This window comes from Neocloeon triangulifer, unplaced genomic scaffold (assembly GCF_031216515.1).
Source record: "Neocloeon triangulifer isolate White Clay Creek 2 clone unplaced genomic scaffold, ASM3121651v1 ptg000022l, whole genome shotgun sequence".
Classification (NCBI taxonomy): Eukaryota; Metazoa; Arthropoda; class Insecta; order Ephemeroptera; family Baetidae; genus Neocloeon; species Neocloeon triangulifer.
Window position 1 is genome coordinate 4,416,695 of NW_026775562.1, and position 25,279 is coordinate 4,441,973.

The 25,279-nt window shown below is 27.7% G+C and overlaps 1 protein-coding gene and 1 non-coding gene across 6 annotated transcripts in view; both read right to left on the minus strand.

Moving 5' to 3' along the window:
- The window catches only part of LOC132204573 (agrin-like), a 190,258-nt gene that overhangs the window by 31,282 nt on the left and 133,697 nt on the right, over positions 1-25,279 (minus strand). The window lies entirely within an intron of this gene.
- On the minus strand, positions 1,340-1,552 carry LOC132204893 (small nucleolar RNA U3). The gene has a single exon (XR_009442577.1). It is a non-coding gene; the product is annotated as a small nucleolar RNA U3 (small nucleolar RNA).

Sequence of the window (25,279 nt, forward strand, 5' to 3'; positions counted from 1 at the left end):
TAGAATAATAAATTTTAATTATATAATTTTGCGTGTTTCATCAAGACTCTCCTTAATATAGCAAAATTAAATAATTAATTTTTATTTCAAGCTATACAAAAGTCTACAGCTTATTTTGATTTTAAAATAAATTAATTGCAAAATTATATTAAATAATTAGTTATGAATAATTAATTATATAGATCTTTTTTTTTAATTTCTTTGAACAACACGTTGGTGCAAATGAGTAATTTTAATAATTTCTTTCACAGTGGTGGGACCGTTTTATCGAAAAATTCCATATTTCAAATTTTAAATTAAATTTCTTTTAACAGATGAAATTTAAATTTCAATGTTTTTGTTACAATCGAGACAAATAATTAACAGCAATAATTATTGCCCACGTTATCTATAAATAAATAATAAAATTATATTTCCATATTTTTGGAAACAAGATTTTGTACAATTAGATAAAAAAAAAACTATAGAAGAATCAAAATTATATTGCTCTAGTTGTTTTGATAATTTTTTATTGAATGTTATACTTCACTTTTTTATTAATTTATGTCAATAACTAATTTTTTTTTTCAATATTGAAAAGATTTGTATTTCTCAACGAACATTTTACAAATCACCGGCTGTATCTGGACAAATGAGACCTAGAAGTCGCTGCAATTTTGCCTTTTGTCGTCCGGTTTTGATTCATTACGCTCGCAGTGTTTTCCAATTTAAAAGTTTGCCGGTCTCGGTTGCAGAGCCGCAAACTTTCCGCTCATGCCTAATAATAAATCGCCTCGGTTAAAGGAAAGTTGGGAATTCCTGCGGCACGAGAGAAGAAAACAATGCTCGGTTTTCTTTCTTTCCGAGAAAGAAGAAAAGTCAAGCCGATCCCTCTTGGGCACTTTAATTAACGCGCACGCAGAAAAGCCGATTTTTGCTGCTGCCGTGAAAGTGTCGCCGCCTGATTTATGGTCCCACCAAAAAAGGTTCTTTATCCGAAATGGATAAAATTCGAAAAGGACTGTTGTTGATTGTTCTTTTTTATTTGATTGTAAGACGAAAAAATTACATGATTTTTATAAAAATATATTTTTTCAATTAATTAAGCTTGACGCAATACAAATAATTATTTTTATGTTCAATTAATTTTTAATTCCATGGTAAATAAGTTTCCCAAAAGTTCGATTATAAATTTTCTTAATTAATTATGCTAATTTAATATCAAATCACATCTTGATAACATTTAAATTCTTTTTGTTCATGAGGAACTAATGATGGATTCAAGCAAGGATTCAAGATTAAAAGGCTTTAATTCTGAGGGGGATTTTGGACTGTTATTGATTATCTAAAAAATTGAGAGACCACTCAGAATATTGGACATCCATCCCCCATGCCCAAAGGCACAGGGTGAACGATCATCAATGACCAGCTGACCTCAGACGAGATCAGCAATGGTCCTTTTCACGCTCAGGACAACCAATTATTCCTCTTCATCGTGGAGTCTCGGGGTGCAAAGTTGTTTAACTATGCGGGCGATACATACTACAGAAATGATCCTGTGAAGTATGATCTTAAGTTATACAATCTCTTAAATTGTTGGGCCACCGTACGAGCTCAACACGCAGTCCGTCGAGATCTTGCGCCGTTCTTAAGTCGACGCTAATTATCGGTTCAAGTGAAAAGATTCGAACTGATCTGAACGGTAAAAATAAGCTTAATGTATTTAATAAAATGAAAATATTTTAAATATTTTTGGTTTACAATTGTTTAATTAAGGTACAACTGGTCTTGCGGAAGAAATGTTTGCTGACGCCATCTGCGCGGGCAATCTTGTAATCACGGTCGGTCTAGCCGCTGCGGGTTAATAATACCGCGAGTTTGGTTGGCACGCGCTGCCGTGTTCAAAGTCTCAAATCTTTTCCCTTTAGATAAATTATTTTTTGAATCAATTAATTAATATATTTATTCAATTATACCAAAGGTTGTTTAAAAAATTTAATTATTAAATAAAATTTTAATTTATTATAAATAAACTAGAGATACTTAATAATTTAATTTAAATTTATCAAAAAATAAATTTAATAGATAACACTATAACTTTTAATTTAAAATCATGTTTTTCCTAATTTAAATTATAAAATATATAGCATTTCAAATTAACTTTTTGTATGATTTAAAACTAAAAATTTCGAGTGACACGGAAGAGTTGTTCATTCATTTCTCCGCGGGGCTGTCAAACTTTTTGCCCTCGACTAATTCATTAAGTCGCTCTGCGAGAAAGAATTAATTGCACTTTCCCTTCACGTGCTCGGCGTCGGCAAAAGGTTTTTTCTTTCCTGCGGCCGCGCGTTCGCCAAAAAAGTGAGGTCCGCGTCACGTCTCCTCCAGCTCGCCGTCTTGACACGAGATGAAGAAAAATTGCCTCGTGCTTGTTTTTAAAAGAGAGCGCGTTTTTGCCGTCTCGAACATGCACTTCTTTTTAAACTGTGTCGTTCCACCAGCAAGCACAGTTCCATTTTTCACGGTTCACTCGAGCGGACAAACCAAAGCTCTGATCATTTGCATCTGAATTGACAGTTTAAAAAAAATCAGATTTGTACGCAAAATGAGATGTATAGGAAAGAATTATTTACAAATTAATAAATTTTTGAGTATTTTCTCAAAATTAGTTCAAAATATATTATTAAATTCTTTAATTCATAGAAACGATTTCCCTGATTAAATAAATGTCTTGAAACTGTATTTTAATTAATCCATTATTAATTATATAACAAAAAATATATTAAAATAGAGTATGAATTAATTAATATAATTTTTTTTTATTAAATTGTAAGAAAATTTCTATTTTAATTTTCCAAAAGAAATTTAATTAGGGTAATGAAACTGAGCGAAGAAACCAATGCTCGGAAAATTAATTTAAGTGTCCAAATTTCAACTTCTAATTTGAGATGTTGATTTTATTAAAAGAAAAATAAATTATTAGGTTATCTGTTCCCAGACAATTAAGATTTCAAGAAAAGAGGTAAATTAGGACGTTTTCAGAGTATTGGTTTTCTTATTCAGTTAATTCACTTTCTGAATCTACGTTAAATTTCTTTAGACAAGCTGATAAATTAATCAAGAAATGACAATTTGTAGATCAAAAAGTATTACTGAGATTGCATTCGTAGATTATAATCGTTTTTTTTATAAATATTCAGATTGCTTTTCATTTTCCACCATCTGCAATTACATTTTGACTTAATTAATTCAAATATATTCCAAGCCACATTCTTAAACACTTTAACCAACTCTTATTCTCTCTAATTAAATAACCACTTCTTCTCCGTCACTCAGCAGGTTGTTTATTTAAAGCAGCGCGGTTTGTTTCGCACAAATTAAATTAGTCGGCAGATGATATCGGCCGAGTGCCATTCCATTTCATTAAGGTCTGCAAAGTTGCCAACTTTGCCGAGGCGTATCTATATATAAATTAAAAAGGGAGGCCTTGAAAGGAATAGATCGTGCCGGGAAATGGCTCTGCGATTTCTTTCTCTCTCGGGTCGGCCGCCGGAAAAGTGCTCGGCAAAGAAGGAGATCTTCTGCTGAAAGGGCAATTTCCTCTTCCTGCCGAGTCAAAGAGCGGCCACTATTTTAAAAGCAGGTAGCACACACGACCGACCGACGCTAATTAAGAAAAAGAGTGAAGCTGATTGGGCAGAAATTCCGAGAGAGAGAATCTTCGTGCTCCGCCAGCTTTCAAAGGGATCACTTACGGTGATGAGAAACTGCAACTAGTAGAAAACTACTATTTAACGAGAATAATTTCGTCCTGAAGTAAATGGGAAAATAATTAGTTTGGGAAAACTTCTAAAATTGAAATAATATTTATTTATTAGGATCCTTATAAGTAATATAAATATTATTTATTTTTATATAAAATTGGGAATATTTCCCAATTTTTTTTTGGAAATTTTACCTATTTTTCAAAATTCTAAAACATTCAGATCCTTACAATAATCGTTTGGTATCTTTTTAGACAAATCGCTATCAAAATCTTCTTAAGCTAGAGATTATAATAAAAAATCAATTTAATCAATTTAAAAATAAAATTTTCAAAAAACGTACATTATTTTGAAATATTAAATTAATATAATTATTATTTGTGATTTTCATCTTTTCTTGAAATTTTCTGCTCAATTTAACAACGGCCTTTGCATTTATTTATTCTACATCATTTTTTGCCACATGGAGTCAAGCTATGACGGTTTGAACCCACCACTCTAGCCGGCTCCCTCTTCTTTTTATTTTTTTACGCTTTCTGCGCTCGAGACAAGGGCCAAGAGAGTAGATGAGCCACTCAAGCTCATGCACACAATAAAACGATAATGTCCGGAAGAAATATTATAATTCACCGCCAAGAAAGATGTTAGGGGAAGAGAGCAGCAGAATAAGAAGAGGATTTCTTTGTTCAAGAAGCGCCAGACTTCAGGAGAATTACAAAACCCACCAAACATGCACATCACCCTCTAAATATCTCAATTTAAATTAAATTTCCATACTTAATTTAGGCATGCTGGTAAATAAATCGATAAAAAAATGTTAAAATTTCATTTCATCTCAATCTATTGGCCTTTGAATGTTGCTATTAAACGACAAGGATTGAGACGTTAATAATGGTTTATTTTAAAAAAATAATTTCTTAATCAGAATTTGCTGAATTGCATGTCAAAATAATCTTTATATCTTGGTTTAGGGCAAAAATTCAATAAACTCTAAGACAATTTCAATACTTCTAAATCTACTGGCCTTTGAATGCTGCTATTAAACGACAATTAGGATTGAGACAACAATAATGGTTTATTTTGAAAAAAATTAATTTTTTAATAGAATTTGCAGATTTGCATGTCAAAATAATCAGAATAGCTTGATTTAGGACAAAAATTCAATAATATCTAAGACAATATTAATTCTTCTCAATCTACTGGCCTTCGAATGTTGCCATTAAACGACAATTAGGATTGAGACGTCAATAATGGTTTATTTTGAAAAAATTTAATTTTTTTAGAATTTGCAGAGTTGCATGTCAAAATAATCAGAATAGCTTGTTTTAGGTCAAAAATTCAATAAACTCTTAGACAATTTCAATACTTCTCAATCTACTGGCCTTTGATAATGTTGATATTAAACGACAAGGATTGAGACGTTAATAATGGTTTATTTTAAAAAAATAATTTTTAATCAGAATATGTTGAATCGCATATCGAAATAATCTTTAAAGCTTGTTTTAGGGCAAAAATTCAATAAACTCTAAGACAATTTCAATACTTCTCAATCTACTGGCCTTTGAATGTTGATATTAAACGACAAGGATTGAGACGTTAATAATGGTTTATTTTAAAAAAATTATTTTTAATCAGAATTTGTTGAATCGCATGTCGAAATAATCTTTATAGCTTGTTTTAGGGCAAAAATTCAATAAACTCTTAGACAATTTCAATACTTCTCAATCTACTGGCCTTTGAATGTTGATATTAAACGACAAGGATTGAGCCGTTAATAATGGTTTATTTAAAAAAAATAATTTTTAATCAGAATATGTTGAATCGCACGTCGAAATAATCTTTATAGCTTGTTTTAGGGCAAAAATTCAATAAACTCTAAGACAATTTCAATACTTCTCAATCTACTGGCCTTTGAATGTTGATATTAAACGACAAGGATTGAGACGTTAATAATGGTTTATTTTAAAAAAATAATTTTTAATCAGAATATGTTGAATCGCATGTCGAAATAATCTTTATAGCTTGTTTTAGGGCAAAAATTCAATAAACTCTAAGACAATTTCAATACTTCTCAATCTACTGGCCTTTGAATGTTGATATTAAACGACAAGGATTGAGACGTTAATAATGGTTTATTTTAAAAAAATTATTTTTAATCAGAATTTGTTGAATCGCATGTCGAAATAATCTTTAAAGCTTGTTTTAGGGCAAAAATTCAATAAACTCTTAGACAATTTCAATACTTCTCAATCTACTGGCCTTTGAATGTTGATATTAAACGACAAGGATTGAGACGTTAATAATGGTTTATTTTAAAAAAATTATTTTTAATCAGAATTTGTTGAATCGCATGTCGAAATAATCTTTATAGCTTGTTTTAGGGCAAAAATTCAATAAACTCTAAGACAATTTCAATACTTCTCAATCTACTGGCCTTTGAATGTTGATATTAAACGACAAGGATTGAGACGTTAATAATGGTTTATTTTAAAAAAATAATTTTTTAATCAGAATATGTTGAATCGCATGTCGAAATAATCTTTAAAGCTTGTTTTAGGGCAAAAATTCAATAAACTCTAAGACAATTTCAATACTTCTCAATCTACTGGCCTTTGAATGTTGATATTAAACGACAAGGATTGAGACGTTAATAATGGTTTATTTTAAAAAAATTATTTTTAATCAGAATTTGTTGAATCGCATGTCGAAATAATCTTTATAGCTTGTTTTAGGGCAAAAATTCAATAAACTCTTAGACAATTTCAATACTTCTCAATCTACTGGCCTTTGAATGTTGATATTAAACGACAAGGATTGAGCCGTTAATAATGGTTTATTTAAAAAAAATAATTTTTAATCAGAATATGTTGAATCGCACGTCGAAATAATCTTTATAGCTTGTTTTAGGGCAAAAATTCAATAAACTCTAAGACAATTTCAATACTTCTCAATCTACTGGCCTTTGAATGTTGATATTAAACGACAAGGATTGAGACGTTAATAATGGTTTATTTTAAAAAAATAATTTTTAATCAGAATATGTTGAATCGCATGTCGAAATAATCTTTATAGCTTGTTTTAGGGCAAAAATTCAATAAACTCTAAGACAATTTCAATACTTCTCAATCTACTGGCCTTTGAATGTTGATATTAAACGACAAGGATTGAGACGTTAATAATGGTTTATTTTAAAAAAATAATTTTTTAATCAGAATTTGTTGAATCGCATGTCGAAATAATCTTTATAGCTTGTTTTAGGGCAAAAATTCAATAAACTCTAAGACAATTTCAATACTTCTCAATCTACTGGCCTTTGAATGTTGAAATTAAACGACAAGGATTGAGACGTTAATAATGGTTTATTTTAAAAAAAATAATTTTTAATCAGAATTTGTTGAATCGCATGTCGAAATAATCTTTATAGCTTGTTTTAGGGCAAAAATTCAATAAACTCTAAGACAATTTCAATACTTCTCAATCTACTGGCCTTTGAATGTTGATATTAAACGACAAGGATTGAGACGTTAATAATGGTTTATTTTAAAAAAATTATTTTTAATCAGAATTTGTTGAATCGCACGTCGAAATAATCTTTATAGCTTGTTTTAGGGCAGAAATTCAATAAACTCTTAGACAATTTCAATACTTCTCAATCTACTGGCCTTTGAATGTTGATATTAAACGACAAGGATTGAGACGTTAATAATGGTTTATTTAAAAAAAATAATTTTTAATCAGAATATGTTGAATCGCACGTCGAAATAATCTTTATATCTTGTTTTAGGGCAAAAATTCAATAAACTCTAAGACAATTTCAATACTTCTCAATCTACTGGCCTTTGAATGTTGATATTAAACGACAAGGATTGAGACGTTAATAATGGTTTATTTTAAAAAAATAATTTTTAATCAGAATATGTTGAATCGCATTTCGAAATAATCATTATAGCTTGTTTTAGGGCAAAAATTCAATAAACTCTAAGACAATTTCAATACTTCTCAATCTACTGGCCTTTGAATGTTGATATTAAACGACAAGGATTGAGACGTTAATAATGGTTTATTTTAAAAAAATAATTTTTTAATCAGAATTTGTTGAATCGCATATCGAAATAATCTTTATAGCTTGTTTTAGGGCAAAAATTCAATAAACTCTAAGACAATTTCAATACTTCTCAATCTACTGGCCTTTGAATGTTGATATTAAACGACAAGGATTGAGACGTTAATAATGGTTTATTAAAAAAAAAATAATTTTTAATCAGAATTTGTTGAATCGCATGTCGAAATAATCTTTAAAGCTTGTTTTAGGGCAAAAATTCAATAAACTCTAAGACAATTTCAATACTTCTCAATCTACTGGCCTTTGAATGTTGATATTAAACGACAAGGATTGAGACGTTAATAATGGTTTATTTTAAAAAAATAATTTTTTAATCAGAATATGTTGAACCGCATGTCGAAATAATCTTTATAGCTTGTTTTAGGGCAAAAATTCAATAAACTCTAAGACAATTTCAATGCTTCTCAATCTACTGGCCTTTGAATGTTGATATTAAACGACAAGGATTGAGACGTTAATAATGGTTTATTTTAAAAAAATAATTTTTTAATCAGAATATGTTGAATCGCATGTCGAAATAATCTTTATAGCTTGTTTTAGGGCAAAAATTCAATAAACTCTAAGACAATTTCAATACTTCTCAATCTACTGGCCTTTGAATGTTGATATTAAACGACAAGGATTGAGACGTTAATAATGGTTTATTTTAAAAAAATAATTTTTTAATCAGAATATGTTGAATCGCATGTCGAAATAATCTTTATAGCTTGTTTTAGGGCAAAAATTCAATAAACTCTAAGACAATTTCAATGCTTCTCAATCTACTGGCCTTTGAATGTTGATATTAAACGACAAGGATTGAGACGTTAATAATGGTTTATTTTAAAAAAATAATTTTTTAATCAGAATTTGTTGAATCGCATGTCGAAAAAATCTTTATAGCTTGTTTTAGGGCAAAAATTCAATAAACTCTAAGACAATTTCAATACTTCTCAATCTACTGGCCTTTGAATGTTGATATTAAACGACAAGGATTGAGACGTTAATAATGGTTTATTTAAAAAAAATAATTTTTAATCAGAATTTGTTGAATCGCATGTCGAAATAATCTTTAAAGCTTGTTTTAGGGCAAAAATTCAATAAACTCTAAGACAATTTCAATACTTCTCAATCTACTGGCCTTTGAATGTTGATATTAAACGACAAGGATTGAGACGTTAATAATGGTTTATTTTAAAAAAATAATTTTTTTATCAGAATTTGTTGGATCGCATATCGAAATAATCTTTATAGCTTGTTTTAGGGCAAAAATTCAATAAACTCTAAGACAATTTCAATACTTCTCAATCTACTGGCCTTTGAATGTTGATATTAAACGACAAGGATTGAGACGTTAATAATGGTTTATTTTAAAAAAATAATTTTTAATCAGAATTTGTTGAATCGCACGTCGAAATAATCTTTATAGCTTGTTTTAGGGCAAAAATTCAATAAACTCTTAGACAATTTCAATACTTCTCAATCTACTGGCCTTTGAATGTTGATATTAAACGACAAGGATTGAGACGTTAATAATGGTTTATTTTAAAAAAATAATTTTTTAATCAGAATTTGTTGAATCGCATGTCGAAATAATCTTTATAGCTTGTTTTAGGGCAAAAATTCAATAAACTCTAAGACAATTTCAATACTTCTCAATCTACTGGCCTTTGAATGTTGATATTAAACGACAAGGATTGAGCCGTTAATAATGGTTTATTTAAAAAAAATAATTTTTAATCAGAATATGTTGAATCGCACGTCGAAATAATCTTTATAGCTTGTTTTAGGGCAAAAATTCAATAAACTCTGAGACAATTTCAATACTTCTCAATCTACTGGCCTTTGAATGTTGATATTAAACGACAAGGATTGAGACGTTAATAATGGTTTATTTAAAAAAAATAATTTTTTAATCAGAATTTGTTGAATCGCATGTCGAAATAATCTTTATAGCTTGTTTTAGGGCAAAAATTCAATAAACTCTAAGACAATTTCAATACTTCTCAATCTACTGGCCTTTGAATGTTGATATTAAACGACAAGGATTGAGCCGTTAATAATGGTTTATTTAAAAAAAATAATTTTTAATCAGAATATGTTGAATCGCACGTCGAAATAATCTTTATAGCTTGTTTTAGGGCAAAAATTCAATAAACTCTAAGACAATTTCAATACTTCTCAATCTACTGGCCTTTGAATGTTGATATTAAACGACAAGGATTGAGACGTTAATAATGGTTTATTTTAAAAAAATAATTTTTAATCAGAATTTGTTGAATCGCACGTCGAAATAATCTTTATAGCTTGTTTTAGGGCAAAAATTCAATAAACTCTTAGACAATTTCAATACTTCTCAATCTACTGGCCTTTGAATGTTGATATTAAACGACAAGGATTGAGACGTTAATAATGGTTTATTTTAAAAAAATAATTTTTTAATCAGAATTTGTTGAATCGCATGTCGAAATAATCTTTATAGCTTGTTTTAGGGCAAAATTTCAATAAACTCTAAGACAATTTCAATACTTCTCAATCTACTGGCCTTTGAATGTTGATATTAAACGACAAGGATTGAGACGTTAATAATGGTTTATTTTAAAAAAATAATTTTTAATCAGAATATGTTGAATCGCATGTCGAAATAATCTTTAAAGCTTGGTTTAGGGCAAAAATTCAATAAACTCTGAGACAATTTCAATACTTCTCAATCTACTGGCCTTTGAATGTTGATATTAAACGACAAGGATTGAGACGTTAATAATGGTTTATTTTAAAAAAATAATTTTTTAATCAGAATTTGTTGAATCGCATGTCGAAATAATCTTTATAGCTTGTTTTAGGGCAAAAATTCAATAAACTCTAAGACAATTTCAATACTTCTCAATCTACTGGCCTTTGAATGTTGATATTAAACGACAAGGATTGAGACGTTAATAATGGTTTATTTTAAAAAAATAATTTTTAATCAGAATTTGTTGAATCGCATGTCGATATAATCTTTAAAGCTTGTTTTAGGGCAAAAATTCAATAAACTCTAAGACAATTTCAATACTTCTCAATCTACTGGCCTTTGAATGTTGATATTAAACGACAAGGATTGAGACGTTAATAATGGTTTATTTAAAAAAAATAATTTTTAATCAGAATTTGTTGAATCGCATGTCGAAATAATCTTTAAAGCTTGTTTTAGGGCAAAAATTCAATAAACTCTAAGACAATTTCAATACTTCTCAATCTACTGGCCTTTGAATGTTGATATTAAACGACAAGGATTGAGACGTTAATAATGGTTTATTTTAAAAAAATAATTTTTAATCAGAATATGTTGAATCGCATGTCGAAATAATCTTTAAAGCTTGTTTTAGGGCAAAAATTCAATAAACTCTAAGACAATTTCAATACTTCTCAATCTACTGGCCTTTGAATGTTGATATTAAACGACAAGGATTGAGACGTTAATAATGGTTTATTTTAAAAAAATAATTTTTAATCAGAATATGTTGAATCGCATGTCGAAATAATCTTTATAGCTTGTTTTAGGGCAAAAATTCAATAAACTCTAAGACAATTTCAATACTTCTCAATCTACTGGCCTTTGAATGTTGATATTAAACGACAAGGATTGAGACGTTAATAATGGTTTATTTTAAAAAAATAATTTTTAATCAGAATTTGTTGAATCGCATGTCGAAATAATCTTTAAAGCTTGTTTTAGGGCAAAAATTCAATTTACTCTAAGACAATTTCAATACTTCTCAATCTACTGGCCTTTGAATGTTGATATTAAACGACAAAGATTGAGACGTTAATAATGGTTTATTTTAAAAAAATAATTTTTAATCAGAATATGGTGAATCGCATGTCGAAATAATCTTTATAGCTTGTTTTAGGGCAAAAATTCAATAAACTCTAAGACAATTTCAATACTTCTCAATCTACTGGCCTTTGAATGTTGATATTAAACGACAAGGATGTAGACGTTAATAATGGTTTATTTTAAAAAAAATAATTTTTAATCAGAATTTGTTGAATCGCATGTCGAAATAATCTTTATAGCTTGTTTTAGGGCAAAAATTCAATAAACTCTAAGACAATTTCAATACTTCTCAATCTACTGGCCTTTGAATGTTGATATTAAACGACAAGGATTGAGCCGTTAATAATGGTTTATTTAAAAAAAATAAATTTAATCAGAATATGTTGAATCGCACGTCGAAATAATCTTTATAGCTTGTTTTAGGGCAAAAATTCAATAAACTCTAAGACAATTTCAATACTTCTCAATCTACTGGCCTTTGAATGTTGATATTAAACGACAAGGATTGAGACGTTAATAATGGTTTATTTTAAAAAAATAATTTTTAATCAGAATTTGTTGAATCGCATGTCGAAATAATCTTTAAAGCTTGTTTTAGGGCAAAAATTCAATTTACTCTAAGACAATTTCAATACTTCTCAATCTACTGGCCTTTGAATGTTGATATTAAACGACAAAGATTGAGACGTTAATAATGGTTTATTTTAAAAAAATAATTTTTAATCAGAATATGTTGAATCGCATGTCGAAATAATCTTTATAGCTTGTTTTAGGGCAAAAATTCAATAAACTCTAAGACAATTTCAATACTTCTCAATCTACTGGCCTTTGAATGTTGATATTAAACGACAAGGATGTAGACGTTAATAATGGTTTATTTTAAAAAAAATAATTTTTAATCAGAATTTGTTGAATCGCATGTCGAAATAATCTTTATAGCTTGTTTTAGGGCAAAAATTCAATAAACTCTAAGACAATTTCAATACTTCTCAATCTACTGGCCTTTGAATGTTGATATTAAACGACAAGGATTGAGACGTTAATAATGGTTTATTTTAAAAAAATTATTTTTAATCAGAATTTGTTGAATCGCACGTCGAAATAATCTTTATAGCTTGTTTTAGGGCAAAAATTCAATAAACTCTAAGACAATTTCAATACTTCTCAATCTACTGGCCTTTGAATGTTGATATTAAACGACAAGGATTGAGCCGTTAATAATGGTTTATTTAAAAAAAATAATTTTTAATCAGAATATATTGAATCGCACGTCGAAATAATCTTTATAGCTTGTTTTAGGGCAAAAATTCAATAAACTCTAAGACAATTTCAATACTTCTCAATCTACTGGCCTTTGAATGTTGATATTAAACGACAAGGATTGAGCCGTTAATAATGGTTTATTTAAAAAAAATAAATTTAATCAGAATATGTTGAATCGCACGTCGAAATAATCTTTATAGCTTGTTTTAGGGCAAAAATTCAATAAACTCTAAGACAATTTCAATACTTCTCAATCTACTGGCCTTTGAATGTTGATATTAAACGACAAGGATTGAGACGTTAATAATGGTTTATTTTAAAAAAATTATTTTTAATCAGAATTTGTTGAATCGCACGTCGAAATAATCTTTAAAGCTTGTTTTAGGGCAAAAATTCAATAAACTCTAAGACAATTTCAATACTTCTCAATCTACTGGCCTTTGAATGTTGATATTAAACGACAAGGATTGAGACGTTAATAATGGTTTATTTTAAAAAAATAATTTTTAATCAGAATATGTTGAATCGCATGTCGAAATAATCTTTAAAGCTTGTTTTAGGGCAAAAATTCAATAAACTCTAAGACAATTTCAATACTTCTCAATCTACTGGCCTTTGAATGTTGATATTAAACGACAAGGATTGAGACGTTAATAATGGTTTATTTTAAAAAAATAATTTTTAATCAGAATATGTTGAATCGCATGTCGAAATAATCTTTAAAGCTTGTTTTAGGGCAAAAATTCAATAAACTCTAAGACAATTTCAATACTTCTCAATCTACTGGCCTTTGAATGTTGATATTAAACGACAAGGATTGAGACGTTAATAATGGTTTATTTTAAAAAAATAATTTTTAATCAGAATATGTTGAATCGCATGTCGAAATAATCTTTATAGCTTGTTTTAGGGCAAAAATTCAATAAACTCTAAGACAATTTCAATACTTCTCAATCTACTGGCCTTTGAATGTTGATATAAAACGACAAGGATTGAGACGTTAATAATGGTTTATTTTAAAAAAATAATTTTTAATCAGAATTTGTTGAATCGCATGTCGAAATAATCTTTAAAGCTTGTTTTAGGGCAAAAATTCAATAAACTCTAAGAAAATTTCAATACTTCTCAATCTACTGGCCTTTGAATGTTGATATTAAACGACAAGGATTGAGACGTTAATAATGGTTTATTTTAAAAAAAATAATTTTTAATCAGAATATGTTGAATCGCATGTCGAAATAATCTTTATAGCTTGTTTTAGGGCAAAAATTCAATAAACTCTAAGACAATTTCAATACTTCTCAATCTACTGGCCTTTGAATGTTGATATTAAACGACAAGGATTGAGACGTTAATAATGGTTTATTTTAAAAAAAATAATTTTTAATCAGAATTTGTTGAATCGCATGTCGAAATAATCTTTATAGCTTGTTTTAGGGCAAAAATTCAATAAACTCTAAGACAATTTCAATACTTCTCAATCTACTGGCCTTTGAATGTTGATATTAAACGACAAGGATGTAGACGTTAATAATGGTTTATTTTAAAAAAAATAATTTTTAATCAGAATTTGTTGAATCGCATGTCGAAATAATCTTTATAGCTTGTTTTAGGGCAAAAATTCAATAAACTCTAAGACAATTTCAATACTTCTCAATCTACTTGCCTTTGAATGTTGATATTAAACGACAAGGATTGAGACGTTAATAATGGTTTATTTAAAAAAAATAATTTTTTAATCAGAATTTGTTGAATCGCATATCGAAATAATCTTTATAGCTTGTTTTAGGGCAAAAATTCAATAAACTTTAAGACAATTTCAATACTTCTCAATCTACTGGCCTTTGAATGTTGATATTAAACGACAAGGATTGAGACGTTAATAATGGTTTATTTTAAAAAAATAATTTTTTAATCAGAATTTGTTGAATCGCATGTCGAAATAATCTTTATAGCTTGTTTTAGGGCAAAAATTCAATAAAATCTAAGACAATTTCAATACTTCTCAATCTACTGGCCTTTGAATGTTGGTATTAAACGACAAGGATTGAGACGTTAATAATGGTTTATTTTAAAAAAATAATTTTTAATCAGAATATGTTGAATCGCATGTCGAAATAATCTTTATAGCTTGTTTTAGGGCAAAAATTCAATAAACTCTAAGACAATTTCAATACTTCTCAATCTACTGGCCTTTGAATGTTGATATTAAACGACAAGGATTGAGACGTTAATAATGGTTTATTTTAAAAAAATAATTTTTTAATCAGAATTTGTTGAATCGCATATCGAAATAATCTTAATAGCTTGTTTTAGGGCAAAAATTCAATAAACTCTAAGACAATTTCAATACTTCTCAATCTACTGGCCTTTGAATGTTGATATTAAACGACAAGGATTGAGACGTTCATAATGGTTTATTTTAAAAAAATAATTTTTTAATCAGAATTTGTTGAATCGCATATCGAAATAATCTTTATAGCTTGTTTTAGGGCAATAATTCAATAAACTCTAAGACAATTTCAATACTTCTCAATCTACTGGCCTTTGAATGTTGATATTAAACGACAAGGATTGAGACGTTAATAATGGTTTATTTTAAAAAAATAATTTTTAATCAGAATTTGTTGAATCGCATGTCGAAATAATCTTTAAAGCTTGTTTTAGGGCAAAAATTCAATTTACTCTAAGACAATTTCAATACTTCTCAATCTACTGGCCTTTGAATGTTGATATTAATCGACAAGGATTGAGACGTTAATAATGGTTTATTTTAAAAAAATAATTTTTAATCAGAATATGTTGAATCGCATGTCGAAATAATCTTTATAGCTTGTTTTAGGGCAAAAATTCAATAAACTCTAAGACAATTTCAATACTTCTCAATCTACTGGCCTTTGAATGTTGATATTAAACGACAAGGATTGAGACGTTAATAATGGTTTATTTAAAAAAAATAATTTTTAATCAGAATTTGTTGAATCGCATGTCGAAATAATCTTTATAGCTTGTTTTAGGGCAAAAATTCAATAAACTCTAAGACAATTTCAATACTTCTCAATCTACTGGCCTTTGAATGTTGATATTAAACGACAAGGATTGAGACGTTAATAATGGTTTATTTTAAAAAAATAATTTTTAATCAGAATTTGTTGAATCGCATGTCGAAATAATCTTTATAGCTTGTTTTAGGGCAAAAATTCAATAAACTCTAAGACAATTTCAATACTTCTCAATCTACTGGCCTTTGAATGTTGATATTAAACGACAAGGATTGAGACGTTAATAATGGTTTATTTTAAAAAAATAATTTTTAATCAGAATTTGTTGAATCGCATGTCGAAATAATCTTTAAAGCTTGTTTTAGGGCAAAAATTCAATTTACTCTAAGACAATTTCAATACTTCTCAATCTACTGGCCTTTGAATGTTGATATTAATCGACAAGGATTGAGACGTTAATAATGGTTTATTTTAAAAAAATAATTTTTAATCAGAATATGTTGAATCGCATGTCGAAATAATCTTTATAGCTTGTTTTAGGGCAAAAATTCAATAAACTCTAAGACAATTTCAATACTTCTCAATCTACTGGCCTTTGAATGTTGATATTAAACGACAAGGATTGAGACGTTAATAATGGTTTATTTAAAAAAAATAATTTTTAATCAGAATTTGTTGAATCGCATGTCGAAATAATCTTTATAGCTTGTTTTAGGGCAAAAATTCAATAAACTCTAAGACAATTTCAATACTTCTCAATCTACTGGCCTTTGAATGTTGATATTAAACGACAAGGATTGAGACGTTAATAATGGTTTATTTTAAAAAAATAATTTTTAATCAGAATATGTTGAATCGCATGTCGAAATAATCTTTATAGCTTGTTTTAGGGCAAAAATTCAATAAACTCTAAGACAATTTCAATACTTCTCAATCTACTGGCCTTTGAATGTTGATATTAAACGACAAGGATTGAGACGTTAATAATGGTTTATTTTAAAAAAATAATTTTTTAATCAGAATTTGTTGAATCGCATGTCGAAATAATCTTTAAAGCTTGTTTTAGGGCAAAAATTCAATAAACTCTAAGACAATTTCAATACTTCTCAATCTACTGGCCTTTGAATGTTGATATTAAACGACAAGGATTGAGCCGTTAATAATGGTTTATTTAAAAAAAATAAATTTAATCAGAATATGTTGAATCGCACGTCGAAATAATCTTTATAGCTTGTTTTAGGGCAAAAATTCAATAAACTCTAAGACAATTTCAATACTTCTCAATCTACTGGCCTTTGAATGTTGATATTAAACGACAAGGATTGAGACGTTAATAATGGTTTATTTTAAAAAAATTATTTTTAATCAGAATTTGTTGAATCGCACGTCGAAATAATCTTTATAGCTTGTTTTAGGGCAAAAATTCAATAAACTCTTAGACAATTTCAATACTTCTCAATCTACTGGCCTTTGAATGTTGATATTAAATGACAAGGATTGAGACGTTAATAATGGTTTATTTTAAAAAAATAATTTTTTAATCAGAATTTGTTGAATCGCATGTCGAAATAATCTTTATAGCTTGTTTTAGGGCGAAAATTCAATAAACTCTAAGACAATTTCAATACTTCTCAATCTACTGGCCTTTGAATGTTGATATTAAACGACAAGGATTGAGACGTTAATAATGGTTTATTTTAAAAAAATAATTTTTAATCAGAATATGTTGAATCGCATGTCGAAATAATCTTTAAAGCTTGTTTTAGGGCAAAAATTCAATAAACTCTAAGACAATTTCAATACTTCTCAATCTACTGGCCTTTGAATGTTGATATTAAACGACAAGGATTGAGACGTTAATAATGGTTTATTTTAAAAAAATAATTTTTAATCAGAATATGTTGAATCGCATGTCGAAATAATCTTTAAAGCTTGTTTTAGGGCAAAAATTCAATAAACTCTAAGACAATTTCAATACTTCTCAATCTACTGGCCTTTGAATGTTGATATTAAACGACAAGGATTGAGACGTTAATAATGGTTTATTTTAAAAAAATAATTTTTAATCAGAATATGTTGAATCGCATGTCGAAATAATCTTTATAGCTTGTTTTAGGGCAAAAATTCAATAAACTCTAAGACAATTTCAATACTTCTCAATCTACTGGCCTTTGAATGTTGATATAAAACGACAAGGATTGAGACGTTAATAATGGTTTATTTTAAAAAAATAATTTTTAATCAGAATTTGTTGAATCGCATGTCGAAATAATCTTTAAAGCTTGTTTTAGGGCAAAAATTCAATAAACTCTAAGAAAATTTCAATACTTCTCAATCTACTGGCCTTTGAATGTTGATATTAAACGACAAGGATTGAGACGTTAATAATGGTTTATTTTAAAAAAAATAATTTTTAATCAGAATATGTTGAATCGCATGTCGAAATAATCTTTATAGCTTGTTTTAGGGCAAAAATTCAATAAACTCTAAGACAATTTCAATACTTCTCAATCTACTGGCCTTTGAATGTTGATATTAAACGACAAGGATTGAGACGTTAATAATGGTTTATTTTAAAAAAAATAATTTTTAATCAGAATTTGTTGAATCGCATGTCGAAATAATCTTTATAGCTTGTTTTAGGGCAAAAATTCAATAAACTCTAAGACAATTTCAATACTTCTCAATCTACTGGCCTTTGAATGTTGATATTAAACGACAAGGATGTAGACGTTAATAATGGTTTATTTTAAAAAAAATAATTTTTAATCAGAATTTGTTGAATCGCATGTCGAAATAATCTTTATAGCTTGTTTTAGGGCAAAAATTCAATAAACTCTAAGACAATTTCAATACTTCTCAATCTACTTGCCTTTGAATGTTGATATTAAACGACAAGGATTGAGACGTTAATAATGGTTTATTTAAAAAAAATAATTTTTTAATCAGAATTTGTTGAATCGCATATCGAAATAATCTTTATAGCTTGTTTTAGGGCAAAAATTCAATAAACTTTAAGACAATTTCAATACTTCTCAATCTACTGGCCTTTGAATGTTGATATTAAACGACAAGGATTGAGACGTTAATAATGGTTTATTTTAAAAAAATAATTTTTTAATCAGAATTTGTTGAATCGCATGTCGAAATAATCTTTATAGCTTGTTTTAGGGCAAAAATTCAATAAAATCTAAGACAATTTCAATACTTCTCAATCTACTGGCCTTTGAATGTTGGTATTAAACGACAAGGATTGAGACGTTAATAATGGTTTATTTTAAAAAAATAATTTTTAATCAGAATATGTTGAATCGCATGTCGAAATAATCTTTATAGCTTGTTTTAGGGCAAAAATTCAATAAACTCTAAGACAATTTCAATACTTCTCAATCTACTGGCCTTTGAATGTTGATATTAAACGACAAGGATTGAGACGTTAATAATGGTTTATTTTAAAAAAATAATTTTTTAATCAGAATTTGTTGAATCGCATATCGAAATAATCTTAATAGCTTGTTTTAGGGCAAAAATTCAATAAACTCTAAGACAATTTCAATACTTCTCAATCTACTGGCCTTTGAATGTTGATATTAAACGACAAGGATTGAGACGTTCATAATGGTTTATTTTAAAAAAATAATTTTTAATCAGAATTTGTTGAATCGCATATCGAAATAATCTTTATAGCTTGTTTTAGGGCAATAATTCAATAAACTCTAAGACAATTTCAATACTTCTCAATCTACTGGCCTTTGAATGTTGATATTAAACGACAAGGATTGAGACGTTAATAATGGTTTATTTTAAAAAAATAATTTTTAATCAGAATTTGTTGAATCGCATGTCGAAATAATCTTTAAAGCTTGTTTTAGGGCAAAAATTCAATTTACTCTAAGACAATTTCAATACTTCTCAATCTACTGGCCTTTGAATGTTGATATTAATCGACAAGGATTGAGACGTTAATAATGGTTTATTTTAAAAAAATAATTTTTAATCAGAATATGTTGAATCGCATGTCGAAATAATCTTTATAGCTTGTTTTAGGGCAAAAATTCAATAAACTCTAAGACAATTTCAATACTTCTCAATCTACTGGCCTTTGAATGTTGATATTAAACGACAAGGATTGAGACGTTAATAATGGTTTATTTAAAAAAAATAATTTTTAATCAGAATTTGTTGAATCGCATGTCGAAATAATCTTTATAGCTTGTTTTAGGGCAAAAATTCAATAAACTCTAAGACAATTTCAATACTTCTCAATCTACTGGCCTTTGAATGTTGATATTAAACGACAAGGATTGAGACGTTAATAATGGTTTATTTTAAAAAAATAATTTTTAATCAGAATTTGTTGAATCGCATGTCGAAATAATCTTTATAGCTTGTTTTAGGGCAAAAATTCAATAAACTCTAAGACAATTTCAATACTTCTCAATCTACTGGCCTTTGAATGTTGATATTAAACGACAAGGATTGAGACGTTAATAATGGTTTATTTTAAAAAAATAATTTTTTAATCAGAATTTGTTGAATCGCATGTCGAAATAATCTTTATAGCTTGTTTTAGGGCAAAAATTCAATAAAATCTAAGACAATTTCAATACTTCTCAATCTACTGGCCTTTGAATGTTGATATTAAACGACAAGGATTGAGACGTTAATAATGGTTTATTTTAAAAAAATAATTTTTAATCAGAATTTGTTGAATCGCATGTCGAAATAATCTTTATAGCTTGTTTTAGGGCAAAAATTCAATAAACTCTAAGACAATTTCAATACTTCTCAATCTACTGGCCTTTGAATGTTGATATTAAACGACAAGGATTGAGACGTTAATAATGGTTTATTTTAAAAAAATAATTTTTTAATCAGAATTTGTTGAATCGCATGTCGAAATAATCTTTAAAGCTTGTTTTAGGGCAAAAATTCAATAAACTCTAAGAAAATTTCAATACTTCTCAATCTACTGGCCTTTGAATGTTGATATTAAACGAAAAGGATTGAGACGTTAATAATGGTTTATTTTAAAAAAATAATTTTTAATCAGAATTTGTTGAATCGCATGTCGAAATAATCTTTAAAGCTTGTTTTAGGGCAAAAATTCAATTTACTCTAAGACAATTTCAATACTTCTCAATCTACTGGCCTTTGAATGTTGATATTAAACGACAAAGATTGAGACGTTAATAATGGTTTATTTTAAAAAAATAATTTTTAATCAGAATATGTTGAATCGCATGTCGAAATAATCTTTATAGCTTGTTTTAGGGCAAAAATTCAATAAACTCTAAGACAATTTCAATACTTCTCAATCTACTGGCCTTTGAATGTTGATATTAAACGACAAGGATTGAGACGTTAATAATGGTTTATTTTAAAAAAATAATTTTTAATCAGAATATGTTGAATCGCATGTCGAAATAATCTTTATAGCTTGTTTTAGGGCAAAAATTCAATAAACTCTAAGACAATTTCAATACTTCTCAATCTAATGGCCTTTGAATGTTGATATTAAACGACAAGGATTGAGACGTTAATAATGGTTTATTTTAAAAAAAATAATTTTTAATCAGAATTTGTTGAATCGCATGTCGAAATAATCTTTATAGCTTGTTTTAGGGCAAAAATTCAATAATCTTTAAACAATTTCAATACTTCTCAATCTACTGGCCTTTGAATGTTGATATTAAACGACAAGGATTGAGACGTTAATAATGGTTTATTTTAAAAAAATATTTTTTAATCAGAATTTGTTGAATCGCATGTCGAAATAATCTTTATAGCTTGTTTTAGGGCAAAAATTCAATAAACTCTAAGACAATTTCAATACTTCTCAATCTACTGGCCTTTGAATGTTGATATTAAACGACAAGGATTGAGACGTTAATAATGGTTTATTTTAAAAAAATAATTTTTTAATCAGAATTTGTTGAATCGCATATCGAAATAATCTTTATAGCTTGTTTTAGGGCGAAAATTCAATAAACTCTAAGACAATTTCAATACTTCTCAATCTACTGGCCTTTGAATGTTGATATTAAACGACAAGGATTGAGACGTTAATAATGGTTTATTTTAAAAAAATAATTTTTAATCAGAATTTGTTGAATCGCATGTCGAAATAATCTTTAAAGCTTGTTTTAGGGCAAAAATTCAATTTACTCTAAGACAATTTCAATACTTCTCAATCTACTGGCCTTTGAATGTTGATATTAAACGACAAGGATTGAGACGTTAATAATGGTTTATTTTAAAAAAATAATTTTTAATCAGAATATGTTGAATCGCATGTCGAAATAATCTTTATAGCTTGTTTTAGGGCAAAAATTCAATAAACTCTAAGACAATTTCAATACTTCTCAATCTAATGGCCTTTGAATGTTGATATTAAACGACAAGGATTGAGACGTTAATAATGGTTTATTTTAAAAAAAATAATTTTTAATCAGAATTTGTTGAATCGCATGTCGAAATAATCTTTATAGCTTGTTTTAGGGAAAAAATTCAATAAACTCTAAGACAATTTGAATACTTCTCAATCTACTGGCCTTTGAATGTTGATATTAAACGACAAGGATTGAGACGTTAATAATGGTTTATTTTAAAAAAATAATTTTTTAATCAGAATTTGTTGAATCGCATATCGAAATAATCTTTATAGCTTGTTTTAGGGCAAAAATTCAATAATCTTTAAGACAATTTCAATACTTCTCAATCTACTGGCCTTTGAATGTTGATATTAAACGACAAGGATTGAGACGTTAATAATGGTTTATTTTAAAAAAATATTTTTTAATCAGAATTTGTTGAATCGCATGTCGAAATAATCTTTATAGCTTGTTTTAGGGCAAAAATTCAATAAACTCTAAGACAATTTCAATACTTCTCAATCTACTGGCCTTTGAATGTTGATATTAAACGACAAGGATTGAGACGTTAATAATGGTTTATTTTAAAAAAATAATTTTTTAATCAGAATTTGTTGAATCGCTTATCGAAATAATCTTTATAGCTTGTTTTAGGGCGAAAATTCAATAAACTCTAAGACAATTTCAATACTTCTCAATCTACTGGCCTTTGAATGTTGATATTAAACGACAAGGATTGAGACGTTAATAATGGTTTATTTTAAAAAAATAATTTTTAATCAGAATTTGTTGAATCGCATGTCGAAATAATCTTTAAAGCTTGTTTTAGGGCAAAAATTCAATTTACTCTAAGACAATTTCAATACTTCTCAATCTACTGGCCTTTGAATGTTGATATTAAACGACAAGGATTGAGACGTTAATAATGGTTTATTTTAAAAAAATAATTTTTAATCAGAATATGTTGAATCGCATGTCGAAATAATCTTTATAGCTTGTTTTAGGGCAAAAATTCAATAAACTCTAAGACAATTTCAATACTTCTCAATCTAATGGCCTTTGAATGTTGATATTAAACGACAAGGATTGAGACGTTAATAATGGTTTATTTTAAAAAAATAATTTTTTAATCAGAATTTGTTGAATCGCATGTCGAAATAATCTTTATAGCTTGTTTTAGGGCAAAAATTCAATAAAATCTAAGACAATTTCAATACTTCTCAATCTACTGGCCTTTGAATGTTGATATTAAACGACAAGGATTGAGACGTTAATAATGGTTTATTTTAAAAAAATAATTTTTAATCAGAATATGTTGAATCGCATGTCGAAATAATCTTTATAGCTTGTTTTAGGGCAAAAATTCAATAAACTCTAAGACAATTTCAATACTTCTCAATCTACTGGCCTTTGAATGTTGATATTAAACGACAAGGATTGAGACGTTAATAATGGTTTATTTTAAAAAAATAATTTTTTAATCAGAATTTGTTGAATCGCATGTCGAAATAATCTTTAAAGCTTGTTTTAGGGCAAAAATTCAATAAACTCTAAGAAAATTTCAATACTTCTCAATCTACTGGCCTTTGAATGTTGATATTAAACGACAAGGATTGAGACGTTAATAATGGTTTATTTTAAAAAAATAATTTTTAATCAGAATTTGTTGAATCGCATGTCGAAATAATCTTTAAAGCTTGTTTTAGGGCAAAAATTCAATTTACTCTAAGACAATTTCAATACTTCTCAATCTACTGGCCTTTGAATGTTGATATTAAACGACAAAGATTGAGACGTTAATAATGGTTTATTTTAAAAAAATAATTTTTAATCAGAATATGTTGAATCGCATGTCGAAATAATCTTTATAGCTTGTTTTAGGGCAAAAATTCAATAAACTCTAAGACAATTTCAATACTTCTCAATCTACTGGCCTTTGAATGTTGATATTAAACGACAAGGATTGAGACGTTAATAATGGTTTATTTTAAAAAAATAATTTTTAATCAGAATATGTTGAATCGCATGTCGAAATAATCTTTATAGCTTGTTTTAGGGCAAAAATTCAATAAACTCTAAGACAATTTCAATACTTCTCAATCTAATGGCCTTTGAATGTTGATATTAAACGACAAGGATTGAGACGTTAATAATGGTTTATTTTAAAAAAAATAATTTTTAATCAGAATTTGTTGAATCGCATGTCGAAATAATCTTTATAGCTTGTTTTAGGGAAAAAATTCAATAAACTCTAAGACAATTTGAATACTTCTCAATCTACTGGCCTTTGAATGTTGATATTAAACGACAAGGATTGAGACGTTAATAATGGTTTATTTTAAAAAAATAATTTTTAATCAGAATTTGTTGAATCGCATGTCGAAATAATCTTTATAGCTTGTTTTAGGGCAAAAATTCAATAAACTCTAAGACAATTTCAATACTTCTCAATCTACTGGCCTTTGAATGTTGATATTAAACGACAAGGATTGAGACGTTAATAATGGTTTATTTTAAAAAAATAATTTTTTAATCAGAATTTGTTGAATCGCATATCGAAATAATCTTTATAGCTTGTTTTAGGGCAAAAATTCAATAATCTTTAAGACAATTTCAATACTTCTCAATCTACTGGCCTTTGAATGTTGATATTAAACGACAAGGATTGAGACGTTAATAATGGTTTATTTTAAAAAAATATTTTTTAATCAGAATTTGTTGAATCGCATGTCGAAATAATCTTTATAGCTTGTTTTAGGGCAAAAATTCAATAAACTCTAAGACAATTTCAATACTTCTCAATCTACTGGCCTTTGAATGTTGATATTAAACGACAAGGATTGAGACGTTAATAATGGTTTATTTTAAAAAAATAATTTTTTAATCAGAATTTGTTGAATCGCATATCGAAATAATCTTTATAGCTTGTTTTAGGGCGAAAATTCAATAAACTCTAAGACAATTTCAATACTTCT